The 18284-nt window shown below is 40.7% G+C and overlaps 1 protein-coding gene and 1 pseudogene across 14 annotated transcripts in view; one reads left to right on the top strand and one right to left on the bottom strand.

Moving 5' to 3' along the window:
- Positions 1-18284, top strand: part of RGS6 (regulator of G protein signaling 6) — a 633391-nt gene that overhangs the window by 273458 nt on the left and 341649 nt on the right.
- Positions 7037-7801, bottom strand: LOC100424690 (peptidyl-prolyl cis-trans isomerase A pseudogene; annotated as a pseudogene). The gene has a single exon (XR_001446338.3). The product of XR_001446338.3 is annotated as a peptidyl-prolyl cis-trans isomerase A pseudogene (transcript).

An 18284-nucleotide genomic window follows, 5' to 3' on the forward strand; every position in this document is an offset into this window, starting at 1 on the left:
TTAGTAGATGGAGTTTTGCCATGTTGGCCAGGCTGGTCTCAAAGTCCTGACCTCCAGTGATCTGCCCACCTTGGCCTCCCAAAGTGCTGGGGTTACAGGTGTCAGCCACCACACCTGGCCTGTTGTAACCATTTTTAGGTGTGCAATTCAGTGGCATTAAGTATATTCACTATGTTTTACAACCATCACCACTCTTTCTAAAACTTTTCATCACTCCAAACAGAAACTTGAAGCTACAGTGTTTTTGTAACTTCATCTCAGAAGCAACATACCACCATTCTGTGATATTCTGTTTCTTGGAATCAAGTCACCAAGTATAACTCACACTTCCACGGGGAGGGGATCCTGAAGGGCAAGAAGACCCAGGAGGAAGACATCCTAGAAGGCAATCCCAGAAGCTGCCTACCATACAAGCTATGTGACCTTAGGCAGGTTACTTCACCTCGCAAAGCCTCAGTTTCAGGCTCTGTAAAACAAGGATGATATCTTGGTCTGTTCAGGCCGCTATAACAAAATACCATAAACTGGGTGGCTTATAGACAACAGGATTTTTATTTCTCACAGTTCTAGAGGGTGAAAGGCCAAACGCAAGGCAGAGTCTGTCTGGTGAGGGCCTGCTTCCTCACAGGTGGCACCTTCTTGCTGTGTCTTCACATGATGAAAGGGGCAAGGGGTCTCTCTCAGGCATCTTTTTAAGGGCACTTATTTCATTCATGAGGGCTCTGTTCCCGTGATCTCATCACCTCCCAAAAGCCCCACCTCCTCATACCATCACCTTGGGGTTAGGATTTCAACATGTGAATTTTGGAGGGACACAAACATTCAGACTTAGCAGATGATTTTGCCGACCTCATAGTGCTGTACCTATATCCAGGGGGAGCACTCCCAAGTGTCTACTCTTCAGTATGAGATGAAGTGGATGGTGCTGAACCATGATGTTTGGCCACCTTGGACTCCAGGCAGTGTTTTCCTGCACGGCTTCTCAGATCTCTGTGGTGCTTCAGCAGAGATCACGTCTTTAGATCTCTGACAGCATGAGCAGATAGAGAGCAGAGCAGAGGCAGGACTGCGGCAATACAGAATATGATTCCTACATCTTCTTCCCAGTACAATCTTTATGGGGAGCAGAGCTTCCTGTAAGGAAGGAGAAGCCTGCCCTGGACAGTGTTGAGCTCCCATGTCCTCATCGTACCTCCTCTGGGAATGGATCCATCCCTCCCTCAGTTGCTCACATTCACCACTAAGATACTATCCTTGCACCCATCATGGTTTATTCTCTTTCTTCCATGCACATTCCCAGTATCACTTTAATGTGTCCTCCGTCTTTCCTGGTGAGCTGTCCTGTGCAGTGAATAAGAAACAGTTACTTCCTCTGGAGGGCTTGCATATGATTATGCAATGTGCAAGCAGGCTGCTTTTAAAACTGGTATTTAAAAATTTTCAAAATGGTAATATCGCTTTCCATCCTTGTCCCCTCTCACAGGTCAGCCCTAAACAAGTCAGGGTCTCATTCCAAACACCAGCTCACGGATGTGTTCTGAGCCATCATATATTCCAGCCATATCTTTATACTTCTGTGGTCCTGTGGAATAGTACCAATCCAGATCCTTAATTAGCTGAAAATTAATTCAGATGATTGCACATTTAAGCCAAAGAAATAAATTCATATTGTGTACAAAGGTTTCTGGTGATGAGTATTTTGGAAAGACTATTAAAAACATTTGAAATAAAAATAGTTTCCTGGCTAATGCTCAGAAAAAAACAAAAATAATTACTGATCAGTGTTTTCTAAAGTGTGTTTTGCAGACTGAAATGCTGTTTGCCCACTGACCAAAATTACATTGATAATCTCCAGGGTTGATAAGAATGTGGTAAAACAGTCATGGACTGTTTTCTGCTGGGAGTATAAATTGAACATGCCTCTAGGCAACCAATTTTGTAGTATTTATCAGAATTTAAAATGTATATGCCCTTTGACTAGCAATTCTACTTCTAGAAGTTAATCTTACATCATTCTTGCACATATATCCAAGGGGCTTTATTGCAGTACTGTTTATAGTAAGAAAACGTTGGAAACAACTTAAATGTATGTCTATAATAGACCAGGTAAATCAATTACAATGTGCCTCTACTCTTGAATATTGTACAACAGTTAAAATAATGAGCAGGCTTGGTACAGTGGCTTATGCTTGTCATCCCAGAACTTTGGGAGGCCAAGATAGGAGGATCTTTTGAGGCCAGGAGTTCAAGACCAACCTGGTCAATATAGTGAGACACCCATCTCTAAAAAAAATAAACAGCCGACCTGTATGTATTCACATGGAAAGATGGACATAGTATTTCGTTACCTGGAAGAAGCAAGTCCTAGAGCAATATTTTAGTATAATTACTTCTGTAGGAAAACATGTATATATATGGTATTATATATATAATTTCTATGTATATGCACAATATTGCGTGTGTGTGTGTGTGTGTGTGTGTATTAGTTTGTTTTCATGCTGCTGATAAAGACATACCTGAGACTGGGCAATTTACAAAAGAAAGAGGTTTAATTGAACTCACAGTTCCACATCGCTGGGGAGGCCTCACAATCATGGCGGAAGGAAAGGAGGAGCAAGTCACATCTTACATGGATGGCAGCAGGCAAAAAAAGAGAGTTTGTGCAGGGGAACGCCCATATTTTTTTCTATTTATTTATTTTTTTTAATTATACTTTAAGTTCTAGGGTGCATGTGCACAACGTGCAGGTTTGTTACATGTGTATACATGTGTCATGTTGGTGTGCTGCACCCATTAACTCATCATTTACATTAGGTATATCTCCTAATGCTATCCCTCCCTCCTCCCCACACCCGACAACAGGCTCCACTGTGTGATGTTCCCCACCCTTTGTCCAAGTGTTCTCATTGTTCAGCTCCCACCTATGAGTGAGAACGTGCGGCGTTTGGTTTTCTGTCCTTCAATGGTTTGCTCAGAATGGTGGTTTCCAGCTTCATCCATGTCCTTACAAAGGACATGAACTCATCTTTTTTATGGCTGCATAGTATTCCATGGTGTATATGTCCCACATTTTCTTTTTTTCTTTCTTTCTTTTTTTTTTTTTTTTTTTTTTTTGAGACGGAGTCTTGCTGTGTCTCCCAGGCTGGAGTGCAGTGGCGCAATCTCGGCTCACTGCAAGCTCCGCCTCCCCGGTTCACGCCATTCTCCCGCCTCAGCCTCCCAAGTAGCTGGGACTACAGACGCCCACCACCACGCCTGTGTCCCACATTTTCTTAATCCAGTCTATCATTGATGGACATTTGGGTTGGTTCCAAGTCTTTGCTATTGTGAACAGTGCCGTAATAAACATACGTGTGTATGTGTCTTTATAGCAGCATGATTTATAATCCTTTGGGTATATACCCAGTGATGAGATGGCTGGGTCAAATGGTATTTCTAGTTCTAGATCCTTGAGGAATCGCCACACTGTCTTCCACAATGGTTGAACTAGTTTACAGTCCCACAAACAGTGTAAAAGTGTTCCTATTTCTCCATATCCCCTCCAGCACCTGTTGTTTCCTGACTTTTTAATGATCGCCATTCTACCTGGTATGAGATGGTATCTCATTGTGGTTTTGATTTGCATTTCTCTGATGACCAGTGATGATGAACATTTTTTTCATGTGTCTGTTAGCTGCATAAATGTCTTCTTTAGAGAAGTGTCTGTTCATATCCTTCACCCACTTTTTGATGGGGTTGTTTGATTTTTTCTTGTAAATTTGTTTAAGTTCTTTGTAGATTCTGGATATTAGCCCTTTGTCAGAGGGGTAGATTACAAAAATTTTCTCCCATTCTGTAGGTTGCCTGTTCACTCTGATGGTAGTTTCTTTTGCTGTGCAGAAGCTCTTTAGTTTAATTAGATCCCATTTCTCAATTTTGGCTTTTGTTGCCATTGCTTTTGGTGTTTTAGACATGAAGTCCTTGGCCATGTCTATGTCCTGAATGGTATTGCCTAGGTTTTCTTCTAGGGTTTTTATGGTTTTAGGTCTGACATTTAAGTCTTTAATCCATCTCGAATTAATTTTTGTATAAGGTGTAAGGAAGGGATCCAGTTTCAGCTTTCTACGTATGGCTAGCCAATTTTCCCAGCACCATTTATTAAATAGGGAATCCTTTCCCCATTTCTTGTTTCTGTCAGGTTTTTCAAAGATCAGATGGTTGTAGATGTGTGGTATTATTTCTGAGGCCTCTGTTCTGTTCCGTTGGTCTATATCTCTGTTTTGGTACCAGTACCATGCTGTTGTGGTTACTGTAGCCTCGTAGTATAGTTTGAAGTCAGGTACTGTGATGCCTCCAGCTTTGTTCTTCTGTCTTAGGATTGTCTTGGCAATGCAAGCTCTTTTTTGGTTCCATATGAACTTTAAAGTAGTTTTTTCCAATTCTGTGAAGAAAGTCGTTGGTAACTTGATGGGGATGGCATTGAATCTATAAATTACCTTGGGCAGTATGGCCATTTTCACAATATTGATTCTTCCTAACCATGGGCATGGAATGTTCTTCCATTTGTTTGTGTCCTCTTTTATTTCATTGAGCAGTGGTTTGTAGTTCTCCTTGAAGAGGTCATTCACATCCCTTGTAAGTTGGATTCCTAGGTATTTTATTCTCTTTGAGGCAGTTGTGAATGGGAGTTCACTCATGATTTGGCTCTCTGTTTGTTTGTTATTGGTGTATAGGAATGCTTGTGATTTTTGCACATTGATTTTGTGTCCTGAGACTTTGCTGAAGTTGCTTATCAGCTTAAGGAGGTTTTGGGCTGAGATGATGGGGTTTTCTAAATATACAATCATGTCGTCTGCAAACAGGGACAATTTGACTTCCTCTTTTCCTAATTGAATACCCTTTATTTCTTTCTCCTGCCTGATTGCCCTGGCCAGAAGTTCCAACACTGTGTTGAATAGGAGTGGTGAGAGAGGGTATCCCTGTCTTATGCCAGTTTTCAAAGGGAATGCTTCCAGTTTTTGCCCATTCAGTATGATATTGGCTGTGGGTGTGTCATAAATAGCTCTGATTATTTTGAGATACATCCCATCAATACCTAATTTATTGAGAGTTTGTAACATGAAGGGCTGTTGAATTTTGTCAAAGGCCTTTTCTGCATCTATTGAGATAATCATGTGGTTTTTGTCTTTGGTTCTGTTTATATGATGGATTATGTTTATTGATTTGTGTATGTTGAACCAGCCTTGCATCCCAGGGATGAAGCCCACTTGATCATGGTGGATAAGCTTTGTGATGTGCTGCTGGATTTGGTTTGCCAGTTTTTTATTGAGGATTTTTGCATCGATGTTCATCAGGGATATTGGTCTAAAATGCTCTTTTTTTGTTGTATCTCTGCCAGACTTTGGTATCAGGATGATGCTGGCCTCATAAAATGAGTTAGGGAGGATTCCCTCTTTTTCTATTGATTGGAATAGTTTCGGAAGGAATGGTACTAGCTCCTCTTTGTACCTCGGGTAGAATTCGGCTGTGAATCCATCTGGTCCTGGACCTTTTTTGCTTGTTAGGCTATTAATTATTGCCTCAATTTCAGAGCCTGTTATTGGTGTCTTCAGGGATTCAGCTTCTTCCTGGGTTAGTCTTGGGAGGGTGTATGTGTCCAGGAATTTATCCATTTCTTCTAGATTTTCTAGTTTATTTATGTAGAGGTGTTTATAGTATTCTCTGATGGCAGTTTGTATATCTGTGGGATTGGTGGTGATATCCCCTTTATCATTTTTTATTGTATCTATTTAATTCTTCTCTCTTTTCTTCTTTATTAGTCTTGCTAGCGGTCTATCAATTTTGTTGATCTTTTCAAAAAACCAGCTCCTGGATTCATTGATTTTTTTGAGGGGTTTTTTGTGTCTCTGTCTCCTTCAGTTCTGCTCTGACCTTAGTTATTTCTTGCCTTCTGCTAGCTTTTGAATGTATTTGCTCTTGCTTCTCTAGTTCTTTTAATTGTGATGTTAGGGTGTCAATTTTAGATCTTTCCTGCTTTCTCTTGTGGGCATTTAGTGCTATAAATTTCCCTCTACAGACTGCTTTAAATGTGTCCCAGCGATTCTGGTATGTTGTATCTTTGTTCTCACTGGTTTCAGAGAACATCTTTATTTCTGCCTTCATTTCATTATGTACCCAGTAGTCATTCAGGAGCAGGTTGTTCAGGGGAAATGCCCATTTTTAAAACCATCAGATCTCATGAGACTCATTCACTATCATGAGAACAGTGCAGGAAAGACCCATCCCATAATTCAATCACCTCCCACCAGGTCTGGGTTCCTCCCATGACACGTGGGAATTGTGGGAGTTACAATTCAAGATGAGATTTGAGTGGGGGCACAGCCAAACCATATCATGTATGTGTGTATGTAATACATGTACAGTCACATAGATTTGTTTGGAAGGATACACACCAAACTGTTAATAGTGGTTATTCTTTCTCTTGAGAAAGAAATCGAATTTGCTAGAGGGTAGGAGGGTTGCTTCCTGCTTTACTGTGTATACTTGCATATTGTTTGAATTTTTTATAATTAGTATACATTGCCTCTGTAATTTATTATTAAATTATTAAATTGAAGCAACTTAAACATTACCTCTTAAACTTATAGAAATAACCTATTTATTTATTTATTTATTTTATTTATTTTTTTTTTTGAGACGGAGTCTCACGCTGTTGCCCAGGCTGGAGTGCAGTGGTGCGATCTCGGCTCACTGCAAGCTTCACCTCCCGGGTTCCCGCCATTTTCCTGCCTCAGCCTCCTGAGTAGCTGGGACTACAGGCGCCCGCCACCGCGCCCGGCTAATTTTTTGTATTTTTAGTAGAGACGGGGTTTCACTGTGGTCTCGATCTCCTGACCTTGTGATCCGCCCGCCTCGGCCTCCCAAAGTGCTGGGATTACAGGCTTGAGCCACCGCGCCCGGCCCTAGAAATAACCTATTTATTTTTAAGCAAATTAAGAAAAAAACCCTATAATCTCTCTGCCCAAATATAATTACTATTAATCTTCCATACCTTTTTCTTTTTTTTTTTGACAATTGTTACTTAGTTTTTATTTCATAATCATAAACTTAACTCTGCAATCCAGCTAAACATGGGAGAGAACAAGGAAAACATGGAATCCAAAGGGAACTGCAGCGAGAGCACAAAGATTCTAGGATACTGCAAGCAAATGGGGTGGAGGGGTGCTCTCCTGAGCTACAGAAGGAATCGTCTGGTAGTTAAGATAAAACACAAGTCAAACTTATTCGAGTTGTCCACAATCAGCAATGGTGATCTTCTTGCTGGTCTTGCCATTCCTGGACGCAAAGCGCTCCATGGCCTCCACAATATTCATGCCTTCTTTCACTTTGCCAAAGACCACATGCTTGCCATCCAACCACTCAGTCTTGGCAGTGCAGATGAAAAACTGGGAACCATTTGTGTTGGGTCCAGCATTTGCCATGGACAAGATGCCAAGACCTGTATGCTTTAGGATGAAGTTCTCATCTTCAAATTTCTCCCCATAGATGGACTTGCCACCAGTGCCATTATGGCGTGTGAAGTCACCACCCTGACACATAAACCCTGGAATAATTCTGTGAAAGCAGGAACCCTTATAACCAAATCCTTTCTCTCCAGTGCTCAGAGCATGAAAATTTTCTGCTGTCTTTGGAACCTTGTCTGCAAACAGCTCGAAGGAGACGCGGCCCAAGGGCTCGCCGTCGATGGCAATGTCAAAGAACACGGTAGGGTTGACCATGGCTAGTAGTACAGGACTTTCCTCGGCGGCAGCGTCTGCAAAGCGGGGCCATACCTTTTTCTATAGATGTATTGTTTGTTTTTACAAATGTAATTATTCCATTTAGACCATTTTGTAAGCTGCTGCTTTTATTTCACAATATGGGATAAATGTGATTATTCCCTGAAGAGTTGGATAATAAACACATTTATGTGCCAGTAGATATTCAATTATATTTCTGATGATTTCAATGTTATGGTTTTTAGGTACATGAGATTACTGGAAACTAGGCATTTGAAATGGGGGAGGTAAATTCCTAGTGCGATATCCTATTACCTGGCTTCTTGCTTTCATCTTGTTCATCCGTATATCTAGATGGTCCACCCTTTATGCCTAATCTCTGTCAGTGTCTTGAATAAAGTTTTCCATGGCTGCCCATTGCCCTCAAGATAAATTTCTAGTTTCCTTAGATGGATTGCAAGGCCCCTCACTTTCCAGCTCACGTGTCCTCTGGCACATCTTTGGCTAACACCTTTATCTTCAACTCCCATCAATGGCTCACCTCACCCAGGCTTATTCTTACTCCACCTTCAGATTTCAGCTCCAGTGACTCCATTTCTGATTCAGTTACTTCTGTCTTTCTCAGAGCATCTTCCTCTTCGTCCATCTCTTGTTTTTGCCACCCAATAGGTATTCTCCCTTTTCGTGACAAAATAGTTCATTGTGTGTGAGAGACTTCAGGCAAGGTTATTAAGCTCTCCACGCTTCAGGCTTATCATGGTTTATCATCTATTAATGGGATAATAATAGTACCGACCTCCTGAGATTGTTACTTGGAGGAAGTGAATGAATATCTCTCAGTGGATTAGAAGTGCCTGTGACATGATACAGGCTCTATGTGTTTGAGGCTGCAGTTGCTGTAATTGGGATCATCTCTCTTTCACTCAGTCCACCTAGTTTGGTTGAAATTGGTTCTACCCTCTGCTCTAGGGGTTGCTGAGGTAATCAGTAAATCTAATCCTTCTAGATCCTGTGATGGGTTCAGAAGAGAACACAAAACCCGATTTGAGCCAACGAGAGTCACTATGAAGACTTTACTTTCTGAGGGAGAGAAACTCTTTATCTCTAGGCATGTGCATAATGCATGCTAGGCTTACTGCTGTTGCAGCTGAGAGATTGCAGATGGGAGCCCGTCAGAGCATGGAACCTGTGGAAACAACACAGAGGCAAAAAGGCTTAGCAAAGAGAGAGAAGTCCTGTCCTGGTGATACTGGGTCGAGCCTTTTGTGAAGTGATGCCTGACCAAGCTCTTCCTCCAACTCCTCAGTCATTTGAGCCAAATTGTTGCTTAAACCACTAAGGTTTAGGTTTTCTGTCACTTACAACCCAGAGTTTCCAGAAATATATACCATGTCTTGCCAACATTATACCTTGTTATAATGGTCTTTCTATTGGTCTCTCTGCTGCATGAGACCTTAAGGTCTGTGAGGACAGGTCTGGGTCCTATTTCCCTTTGTATCTCCAGCTTCCACCATAGTGCTTGACTATATTAGATGCTAAGTATTTGTTGAATGAAAAAATGTCTCAGAGACTACCTTGACTATTTCAGCATAACTTGTTCAATGCTGCTGGTTTATCCAGGCCTAAAATTCTGCTAATCCTATCAGCAAGGCATAATAGGATGGAAAAAGAATTAATATTACTGAATGCCTGTCAGTAACTAGGTAATGTATATGATACTTTACATTATGTCATTTAATCAGAAAGCATAATTGCTCTTTCTCCCTTCCTGCTCTCTCATGATAGGTCTATTACTGTACTTCCAAGTCAGTAAAATAAGAACAATGAAATAAAAATATCAGTGAAATAAGAACAAAGGTCAGCTGTGGTGGCACACACCTGTAATCCCAGAACTTTGGGAGGCTAAGGCAGGTGGATTGCTTGAGCTCAGGAGTTTAAGACCAGCCTGGACAAAGGTGAAACCCTATTTCTGCAAAAATTAGCGGGCTATGGTGGCACACAACTGTGGTCCCAGATACTTGAGAGGCCAAGGTGGGAAGATTACTTGAGCCTAAAAGGTCGAGGCTGCAGTGAGCTGTGATTGTGCCACTGCACTCCAGCCTGGGTGACAGAGTGAGACCCTATCTCAAAAAAAAAAAAAAAATATATATATATATATATATATATATGAAAATATGTATACCTTTAGTATCTTATGAGAAAAATGAAAGGCAGATAAAAAGTATACATATTCTATTCTTTAAAAGGCAATAATCATTTGAATCTTTTGAGTTCAAAATGCTATATTTTATAAATTTTTCTTCTATTTCTTCTTAGCATTCAAGTGAGTGATTTTATTAAAATATGCCATTTTGGTAATAAAACATTTAAATTCAAAGTCACCTTAAGTGAGTGATGTGCTTGTACCCAGCCACTTAATTAGCTGGGGGAAGTGACACAGTTGTGTATATGCAGGACAATTTCGAGGTCACTGGAAGCCCTCTCACCTCCCCATGGTGCCAACTTATTGTCCCATGCTGAATGGTAACATTCAGATTTAGGACTAGATGGCCAGGAGAAAAGCACTAAGCAGCCTTCACTCCAGAAGGATTTTTTGTGCTTGACTCCCTGACTTCTCCTTTTGTTCAGGGAGCATGCAGTAGTGAGAACACCTAAATCGTGATCCTTGTCCTCCGTCTATAAACAATTGGTATTGTTGTAGGTTAGTTTCTCAGAGCATAAGAATGAAGACTGTAGTATGGCCTGGCTCTTTCTTATGAAAGCACTCTTGATAAAACAATCTACATAAGTAGACTGACCAGTTAAATGTGGTTATTAGTCATTTAGTTTTATCTGTATAATGGTCTTATCAAGACTAATTATTGCTATATTCAGTAAATATTTAGAGAGCACCCTTTTATGGACCAAACTCTTTGCAGAATACAAAGATACCCAGGAAGTGGATCTCTTGTCTTGAAGGAGCTGAAAATTGAGTTGCGTTATCCTGGAATCACTTTTTTCCTTTAGAGTTGGAATTTTGACAGATGGAGAAAATCATCTAATAAGGTGTTCAAAAACTTGGTTGGCCCGTGTGTGGGTTGAGGATTAATTCGTTAGTGAGAGCCACAGGCAGATTGAGCACACTATTCTTAGCTCAGTAGAAGCAAGTTATTCAGAGAAGGATGAGAGATGGCAAACTCCCCCTAGTGCCTTTTTGCTGCTAGAGAGGTGAGCTTCCAGGGGCTCCTAGTTCAACTTGCTTATATTTTTTTCACTTATATTTGGTCTCCACAAGCCTTCCTTTCATCTTCAGATTTGTCCAAAGTTTAACACCTGTGTGTGTCCAATCAAGGAAGGACATGTTATCACATATGAGTATATTTAGGTGGGAAGTCTTTGAGGAAACTAAATTTTGTCATTTGAAAGAAAGAAGAGTGTTTTATTTTTGAGTCACTTCAGGTCTTTGTCCTGACCTTTGTTAAACTCTTGTTTAAACTTGTCTCAGTGAGAATGTTTGCGGGGATGGGAGATAGCAGTTCCCATTGCATCTAATCATCTAGAAAACGAGAGACTACACCTTAACGGTGCAAATCCTTTTAGAATTGATCTGCCTGGTCTTCTGCTTTTTCCTTTCTCCACTCTGCTTTGTCTTGAATTCCCAGAAATGCCATCTTAAAACTCTTTCAAAACTGCTAACTACTCTTTCCCCTCTTTTTTCCCTACCAGTTTCTTTTTTTAACCATCATATAAAGAGACAGCTTCCAAATAGTGCTCTATAATTGAGCAATAAACAACAAACTTTTGTCTGTATGTATCCATACTACCAATCAAAATACTTAACAACAAAATATCAATAAAAAATGGCCAGTGTCACATTTTTCATCTTCTGTCAAAATCAGAACCCTCTATTTTACCATTTACTTTTAAATCTGGGGTACATAAATTCCTAAGAAAATACTAAGCATATCAAAGAAGTTCAGACAAATATATGTGAACAGAACAGAACAGTTCACTGACACTAATCTTGGCCAAAACCTAGAGTTATTCAAAAAAGATGTCCAGAGACAAATATTGGAGGTTTTGAAGAATTAGAAAAATAAGAGGAAAACCTGGATACAGAGGTATCTCAGAAGCTGAGGAAAGTGTTTTAAAAAGGAAGAAGAGGCCAACAGTGTCAGGTGCAGCTAAAATATTTAGTATAAGGAGGACTGAAAAATATATCTTGAGTTTAGAGACTTGAGGGTTATTAGTGACCTTAACAAGCATTGTTTTTGGGGAGTTATGGAGCTAGAAGTGAAACTGGTAGGTTGAGGAATGAGTGGAGGCTAACTAAGGCAGTTGAGCTGTGGGTATGGGCGCTTCCTTCAAATTAGCTGTAGAGAGAGTAATAGAACAGTGGCTGTAGGAGTGGGGACTGAGGACTAGGAAATAATTTATTTTAAATGGGAGACATTTGAATAGGTTCAAAGCTTATGGGAAGGATTCAGCTGAAGACAGAGGTCCAGTAACAAGAGAGAAAACAGAATAGATGATGTTAAGTTCCCAAGATCCACAATGACTGTCAAACCCAAGAATCATCTTAGAATAGACTTGGGATACAAAGTTCAACTGCAAAAGACCCTATTTTTAGACAGCCTCTGAATTTAAGAAACAATGTCCAGCCTGGAGGAAAAAAGAAGAGGACTGAGTTACTATTTTCTCCATGTTTGATTCTAAGGAATGTAGTGTTATGTTGGATATTACATCAAGCCTTGGAAAATAAGGGAAGGGGCAGGCCATGAAGATATGTGCAATTAAAATTAGAAACTACACATAGCCAGTAAATTGATTACCAGTTAATCTAGCTTTGCCATCACCTGGGAGAGGTGATGTAGTCAGGTAGTTAGGTTTTATCTCAGGTCGGATTTCTAAATATTGAAAGCCATCACCAAAGAAGCTAACGTGGAACCAGTACATTACCTGGGGGAGAGTACCTGGAGCCATAGATGTTGGTGTGCCTGAGAAAGGTCAGAATTTTAAAAATAAAATTAGAATAGCTGTGACCAGCTGTACCCTCCAGACTCCTCAATTGCACACAGCTCCCTTTGTGTCCATTTTGAGGACTCAGCACCAAGACTTCTAAGGCATGAAGCACTGGGCAATGCTTTGGGGTTGCGACAATGCAATTATGCTAAATACTCATGTTGTCTAGTCTTATATTGATATTGATAACCTAATCAAAGATTCACTTGAGCTAAGCTGACCTTGCTGAATTGCCTGTGTTAGCCGCCAACAGTGTCAACAGAGAGGAGAATAATGGTCAAAGTGGAGGCAGATAGTGTTATGATTTATGTGGGGCCATGAAGGCAGTGTTTTTGTCCATGGGAGCTGTGAATAGATGCTATGGGTAGCTGAATACGGTTGAGATTTTTCAAAAATTGGCAGGCATGTTACTTTGGAGGTTCTCCAGTGACACATCAGAGATTTAATAAATTATTACAGTTTTGTATTCTTGCTTTCTGTGACATCTCTCCCCTTTGTGCTTAATCATTGTTTGTTTCCCAGTATGTGTTTGTCACTATTATTAATTTTGGGAGATACAAGGAAATCCCCAAATCAGTAAATGCCCTCTAGGAGTGATTCTCTAGTCTTGTAGTTGGACAGAAACCCACAACATAACCCACTTTGTAGGCTCATGCAAGAGGAAAGGAATTCAGCTTCCTTAGTGGTGGAGTAGGCCCAGTTCCAAGGATGTCACTGGGTATCCTGTGCATCCAGAGAGGAACAGGGCAACCTCCTGACTCTTTTACATCACTTTCTGAAAGGAAAGGGAATGTTTCAAAGCAGGACCATGCACAGATACCTGACCACCTATCCCTTTTGAAAGTCCCACCTGTCATGTCTCCACACCAGTTGTATTGCATTACCTGGGTAAAGGAGTCTAGTGGGAAGGGGTGGAGGGTAGTCCCAAGCTAGTGAGACCAGCATTCCCCTGGGTTATTTTATAGTTTCTCTTATTAATCCTAGAAGCATGGCTATGAGGCTTGTGTTAAGGAGTTTTCTCCTTGGGGAAAGATAATCTTACCAGCATCTTCGGGCTGTTTTCCTAATTATTAACACTACTCCTATATATTCCCCACTGGGAGCTATGACGTAGACAGGTTTGCCTCTCAAGACTTTCTATGAAAGCTTTTTTGATGTTACTCCTGGGAGCTTCTGAAAGGCCAGGAAAGAGGCCTCAAGGCCACACTGTATACTAGGCTATGTCACACACCCTTTTCTTTCCCATGTCAAATTGCAGTCTACCCAATGCCATCCACTCAAGCAGAAGGTCCTATGGAGCACCCAGGTAACAGCACTATTTGATGGGGAGAGACGTCCCTCTTCCCAAAGACATTTACCTCATCATCACATTCTCATGAACAACATCTTGAGAGACAGTGTGTGAGGGGCAGACATTTAGATTATCATCAAGGCCATGACAGATTGGCGGCTACAGTTGTCTAAAGTTAGATAGCAAACCATTCCAGGTAGATGCAGGTTTATTCCTAAAGATCAGCAGTTTTTGGTTTTGGTGGGAATCTTTCTTAACTACAGACAGTGTTGAACCTCAGCTGAGCTCTATGCTCCTGGAAAACAGCAACAATTAAGAAATACGTCCGTACTTTTGTTCTGGGAAACAGCTCACTGCAAAGAATCACCATCCCCACATGACGACGTATGTAAGATTCACAGAGGATCCTCTTGTTTACCTATGACGAGGCCAGTCACAGGCCCTCCAAACTCCCTATCTCTGTCTCATAAATGATTAGCTGAACGTTTACCCCCTGTGATCAGTCTGGACAAAATACTTACTAATTTGATTTGACCACTTTAATGAAGCTTCTCTCATCCCCCCACCGCCTGTAAACTTTGACTTATTCCTGAGACTAAGCAAGTGTTGGAACTGGGAACAACCCCTCCTCAATGGCCCTTCCTGAGATCCTCCATCAGCTGCAGGCAAATCTTTCCTGTTCAGCTGTCACATCATCCCATGTGTGCATCCCCCAGGCCTGGTTCCTTCTAGCCTTGTTTACTCCTATTCATTAAAAAAGAAGCCCTTTCAGCCTGATCATCTGGATGTTTACAGACCTTATGGTCAGAGCCTTTTCCCTATTGCAAGAATCATCCTCCCCTTTTGGCATATTCTTTAAAAGTAAAGTCTCTTCTTAATTTAGTCTGGGTTTGTTTTTATTTGACACTACTCTCTATATTTTGGTATTTAATACTCTGTACGCTGAACATGATCTTTTCTTCATGACCTACCTTCATCTTTAAGACTATTATCACATTGTGCTGAAGAGGTAGTTGTCAGTGAGGCCAGTTCTGGGTGGGATATTGGCTGACCTGGCACTAATGCTGGAGCCAACTTATTTCTGGGATAGAGCAGCTACTTTTGTTTTATGCATTTCTGAGTTACATTAAACTCATTTGGATAGAGTATAATGGTGATCTTTCACTAGAAAAAAAAAACTACATTGTTTATTTTCTTATTTTTTGATTTTTTTTTTTTTTAATTGAGACGGGGTCTCACTCTGTCACCCAGGCTGGAGTGCAGTGTGTGCAATCTCAGCTCACTGCAGCCTCCACCTCCTGGGCTCAAGTGATCCTCCTACCTCAGCCCCTTGAGTAGCTGGGACCACAGGCATGTGCCACCATGCCCAGCTGATTTTTTGTATTTTTGATGGAGATGGGGTTTCACCATACTGACACTGTTTTAAAAATAATTCTAGAATTCACAACTTTCTATCTAGCATGTGTATGTATAAATTACAATCTCTTATGTTTAGAAATTAACAAGAATCAAATAATGTAAGCTAATTTTCCAAAAAGTGATTGAGCTACAATGCAGGCATCTGACTATCTTATTTTTAGCCCCCAAGACATGCAAATGTTAGAAGAAAAAGAATCTTTAAAATTGCAATTGATAGTAAAGTTGCTTAACTGTATGTCTAATATGTGGAAGAATATGTATATACAGCCCTTTATCAAAAAAGAGGTCAGGAAAGTTGGATGCAGCGTCACACACTTGTGGTCTCAGCTATTTGGGAGGCTGAGGTAGGAGAATTGCTTGAGCCCAGGAGTTTGAGTCCAGCCTGAGCAACATAGTGAGATACTGTCTTTTGTTTTGTTTTTGTTTTTGTTTTTGTTTGTTTTGTTTTTGAGACGAAGTCTCGCTCTGTCACCCAGGCTGGAGTGCAGTGGCACAATCTTGGCTCACTGCAAGCTCCACCTCCCAGGTTCATGCCATTCTCCTGCCTCAGCCTCCCAAGTAGTTGGGACTACAGGTACCCACCACCACACCCATCTAATTTTTTGTATTTTTTGTAGAGACGAGGTTTCACCATGTTAGCCAGGATGGTCTCGATCTCCTGACCTTGTGATCTGCCCGCCTCGGCCTGTCTCTTAAAAAAACAGGGGGAGTAGGATAAGGAAAGAACCAGGTAAGGATAGAAAAAAAGCATCCAGCCATGAGGCCTCACAGAGCAATATGATATAGAAATTATTCTCATTTATTAATACAAGTGAGAACAATTAGATTTGAAAATTTGTGATTCGCATAAATTTACCTGACTTGTAAGTGCCAGAACCAGGGTTAGAACTCCATTATTCTATTTTCTGGTCTATGACTGTCATCAGGACACTGTGAAGCCTTTCCTTTAGTGAGTTTCAGGTAATACAGACCAGAAAACAGTTCTAACTGTATTCCTTGTTGATCATGTCACTGTCAGACTCTACAACTTGTTGCTTCCATTACTGATTTCAACACCAGGGACTGCTGTCCGCTCCTCTCTCCCTCCTTTTCTAGGAAGCCTTACTATTCAAATGTGTAACAACTCATTCTTGACTTCCAGCCAATCAGCCAGAGACATGACCTTCATGCAGACCATCATCTTTTTGAGGCTGTGTCTATTTCTGAGTACTTGGGGGCTGCTGCTTTGCTGATAGGGATAGAGATAGAAAGAAAAGAACTGTTTCTCTGTTTCGCCCTGTTAGAAATGCTTGTTCCCGGCAACCTACAGAATGGGAGAAAATTTTTGCAATCTACTCATCTGACAAAGGGCTAATATCCAGAACCTACAAAGAACTCAAACAAATTTACAAGAAAAAAACAAACAACCCCATCAAAAAGTGGGCAAAGGACATGAACAGACATTTCTCAAAAGAAGACATTCATACAGCCAACAGACACATGAAAAAATGCTCATCATCACTGGCCATCAGAGAAATGCAAATCAAAACCACAATGAGATACCATCTCACACCAGTTAGAATGGCAATCATTAAAAAGTCAGGAAACAACAGGTGCTGGAGAGGATGTGGAGAAATAGGAACACTTTTACACTGTTGGTTGGATTGTAAGCTAGTTCAACCATTATGGAAAACAGTATGGCGATTCCTCAAGGATCTAGAACTAGATGTACCATATGACCCAGCCATCCCATTACTGGGTATATACCCAAAGGATTATAAATTATGCTGCTATAAAGACACATGCACACGTATGTTTATTGCAGCACTATTCACAATAGCAAAGACTTGGAATCAACCCAAATGTCCCTCAGTGACAGATTGGATTAAGAAAATGTGGCACATATACACCATGGAATACTATGCAGCCATAAAAAAGGATGAGTTTGAGTCCTTTGTAGGGACTTGGATGCAGCTGGAATCCATCATTCTTAGCAAACTATCACAAGAACAGAAAACCAAACACCGCATGTTCTCATTCGTAGGTGGGAACTGAACAATGAGATCACTCGGACTCAGGAAGGGGAACATCACACACCGGGGCCTATCATGGGGAGGGGGGAGGGGGGAGGGATTGCATTGGGAGTTATACCTGATGTAAATGACGAGTTGATGGGTGCAGCACAGCAACATGGCACAAGTATACATATGTAACAAAACTGCATATTATGCACATGTACCCTACAACTTAAAGTATAATAATAATAAATAAATTTAAAAAATAAAAAAAAAAAAAAAAAAAAAAAAGAAATGCTTGTTCCCCGGTGCCATAAAGAAATAGCACTTGAACATAAATTTAATTTCCTCAGCAAGGCCATTTCTATACTTTCTGCAGAAAGGGTACACATGTCAGCAGTTTTGCCACGAGAGTACACCGAACAAAGGAGACAAGGTCATTTATAACCTGATGCATCCACCCTACTGCTGTGTCCGGTTTCCATTGGCTGGAACGGGACATCACATTCTGTATTTGTCCTGATTGGCTAGCAACTTAGAACTTTTTAAAAGAGGCAAAGGCAGAGGAGAACAAAGGAAAGAGGAAGTAACTTGTGGAATGCTGAGAAAGGTAAAAATGCCTTCAAATAAGGAAGAGGAACAGGTTAAGACCTCATGCTTGCTTGCACCAGTATAAGCTTGCCAGGGCAAATATTTAGGCTAAATTGTGGGAGCTAAGAACATAAAGTACATTGATTTCTTTATTACAGCTAGCAGATATTTAAGAATATTGGCACATTGAATAATGTTTGAATAAATTTTGCTTCTAAGAGAAGTTACTAT

Source organism: Macaca mulatta, chromosome 7 (assembly GCF_049350105.2).
Source record: "Macaca mulatta isolate MMU2019108-1 chromosome 7, T2T-MMU8v2.0, whole genome shotgun sequence".
Lineage (NCBI taxonomy): Eukaryota > Metazoa > Chordata > Mammalia > Primates > Cercopithecidae > Macaca > Macaca mulatta.